Here is a 3,391-nt window from a genome sequence, read left to right as displayed (position 1 = left end):
TTTCGCTCACTCTGGATAATCAAAATGGTCTGTTCAAATTGTGCGACCGTCCGTGCTGCAGGGATGGGCATTATTTAATTACATTGTAATTAAAATACTATTGAAAATATAAATGCATGTATTTATATTTTGTATTTAAATACAGACTTAAAAAATGTATTTATAATTGTATGTAAATACCAATTTTGGGGCATTTAGTCTTGTAAATGCTTTATAAATACTCCTAAATACAGTATATACTAACTCGTATCTTAAAGTTGCCTTCCGTTTGACCTTTTGGGAAAAAGGGTGAGTTTGGGGAGCAGTTATGCCGTGTCTGCGCTAGCATGCGCATGCTACAAACCATTTTAGAGGCAAGTTCCTCACTGTTGTTGTGGACAACGGTCACGACTACCCGATTACCTCGTCTTACAAAGCATCCTCGTGAAATTTAATACAAGCATTCGTTCGTCGGCACCTGTGGAGATGCTGTTCTCCTTTGTGAACCTGATTGTACGGCCAAACAGAAGATGCCTAAAAGATGCAGTCTTCGAGAAACTTCTAATATTAAAATCGCCATGATAATCTAACAAATAAATGCTATTTTTCAGTGCGGATTTGTTGTTATGATCATCGTTATTTCTGTTATTCCAGATGATATTTTCCTCACAGTATTTATGGTAGTAGTTAAGGTATTTAAATACTGTATTTATATTTTGTATTTAAACATTCATGTTGAAAAGTATTTATGAAGAGTATTTAAATACCCCTTTCAACAAAGTATTTTGTATTGATATTTAAATACTCAAAAAATGCATTTATGCCCATCCCTACCGTGCTGCAACTGCCTACAAGAGTGCACACTCTGTTTAAGACGACAAAGGCCTTGTAAATGTGATTCCTTATCCTTAGGGACGATGAACTTGAAGAAATGCAGGAGAGCGTCCGGCAACCTCTGGCCCTGAGGTCACTTTCTTTTGGAGAATTTCGGGCAAGGGAAATATAGGAGGCCGTGTTTGTATCCAAACATCTGTGGGACACAGCAAAATTACGGATAAAGCGCACCGGTGACGTTCGGTTTTTCGGACTTACAATGTCTCAAAAAGTATTACACCTTCTAGAGTATTATGATAGATGTAATACCTAAATTTTCTGTATTCAAATACATTCGGAGAATGTGTATTATAATACATATTACATATACACAAAAGTATTACAGTAATAGTATTATCATACAAAGTATGTACAAATGTAGAAAGTATTACTATTACAGCTCCCCCTGCATAGAAATTACAAGGCTAGAAGAAAAGGTAGGAGAGAGGAACGGGGGAAAGGCAAATGGTCTTTGAGAAGGCGATGCCCTCTCTCAAAGCCACAAGTTAGGGAGCGGGCATGATAGGTACGGCCGCTCCCTTCCAACGCATGGACGCCTCTCCTCCTCGGCATTCCTGTCATGCAATACAGTCCAAGTCGTGGTCTTCCTGTGCGCTCCTCGTGTGAAGTACGTTCGTGTGTGAAGTGCTTTGACTGCTGTCGTCGTGTGCGCTTGGATTACTTCCTGCATGCCCAAGAATTAGGGACAAAACGTAAAGCAGGCTTCACCTAAAGAGACTCCCATAGAGCCCATGTATTCCGGACCGAAAAGCGCGTTCTACATATTCCTCTGGAAGCGCTTTGCATTCCTTCTCTAAAGGCATCTTGCCTCTGCCAGGACAAAACTTTTGAGCCATTTTTTGGTCATGAATAGTGGCATGTTCGAGGTTCCATTTGGGTTCCAAATGTTGGACCTGTATAGGAGGCTTCCTTCGCCGCAAGAAAGCGATGCGGCGAAGCCTACATTCATCATGATATAATATTTAATACCACATTTATTTTTTTGCTCATGTGGCCACGAGCAACCACAGGTCTGGGAAATGGTCCACCGCAGAAGAGACTACAACAGGTAAGAAGCACAAACAAGATATAACATTACTAGGAGCAAAAATGTGTGTGTCACATGATGTGGGAAGGGTAGGACATAAAAAAAACTAAAAACTTGACTGGTGTTAGTAGAACTAACAGCGTTGAAGTTGATATAAGGACCAAACATGTGTACATTATGGCTATGATGAAGTATGTTGGTATATGCTAAACTGTGAGAAATCGGACAAAACTTAAAAAAGGGTGTGGTCAGAGTGAACGGCAGGCATGTTGACCATGAACAGCTTAAGATGACATGTACTACTTTGCACAGGAAAATGCGATATCTGAGGTTCTACGATGTGCTAGGGTTGTCAAACCAAGGTTATCGTGGATAGGTTCATAATTATAGGCACCAACGTGTCGGTCATAGAAAATACTGATCAATCGTCGTTGATAATGTTCTATATCCGCAAAAAGTGTGTTGTTCACAGAGCTCGAAGCAGCAGGCGAAAACTCGAGAATTCTAAGTATACAATAGGATAAGCGTAAGAAAGATGTCTTGAACAAAATTCTGAGTAACACATCAGATGACAAAAGGTTTCTGTCATAGCTGTCCTATATCACTTATATCCTACACTATTTCACCTTTATCAGTATATCACTTTAGAACATTTAATCTTAACATATTGCTCGAAGACTAGCGGTGAACTCGCGGAATGTCATCTTGCAACCCGACGCCAACATGAATGCTTTCAGTGCTTCTAAACAGTTTGATATCATCCTTATGGATATATACAGGGTGTTTTTTTTTTTTTTAGGTGTCACAATTTTTTTATTATAAATCTGTGAGAGCCCCAGATGTGCCGTTTGGGCGTGTAGCACACCTGGCCCGGCGGACATCTTTCCTAGCCGATCGCATCAATGTTCGACGATTAAAAACCAAATTCGATAATTAGCTTTTTAATTATCAAAGGTAGGCGATTGACCCAATGAGAACATCGAATCCCATGGGGTCACTGTGTACCATTTTCAGCCACTGAGGTCACTGTGTACCATCACCATTTTCAGAGCAAAAATCGATGCAGTTATAGTGCGAACAAATGGCCCGGAAATAACAGCAATGCGGTGGTCATTCTTGTTTCGCTGCTTCAAGCACGCTTTTCCCTTTCCTCTAAATGCGAGGAAGAAAAAAGTTCATAGCGTGCTTTGTCCCTCGCATTTAGGGGAGAGGGTAAAAGGGTGCATAAAGACGCAAAACAAGAATGACCACCACATTGCCGTACTTCCGGGCCATTTCCTCGCGCTATAGCTGTTTCGATTTTTGTTCTGAAAATGGCAATGTTACCAGTGACTCCAAGGGATTCGATGCTGTCATTGGGCTCTTACATTTCAAAATTAAACAAAGTTAATTATACGATTTTAGTTAGTCATCGGACACTGATGCGACCGGCTAGGAAAGATATCCGCCAAGCCAGGTACGTTAGACGGCCAAACGGCATAACTGGGGATC

This window comes from Ornithodoros turicata, chromosome 1 (genome assembly GCF_037126465.1).
Source record: "Ornithodoros turicata isolate Travis chromosome 1, ASM3712646v1, whole genome shotgun sequence".
Classification (NCBI taxonomy): Eukaryota; Metazoa; Arthropoda; class Arachnida; order Ixodida; family Argasidae; genus Ornithodoros; species Ornithodoros turicata.
The sequence above is the reverse complement of the archived record's forward strand: the minus strand, read 5'-3'. Positions refer to the sequence as shown.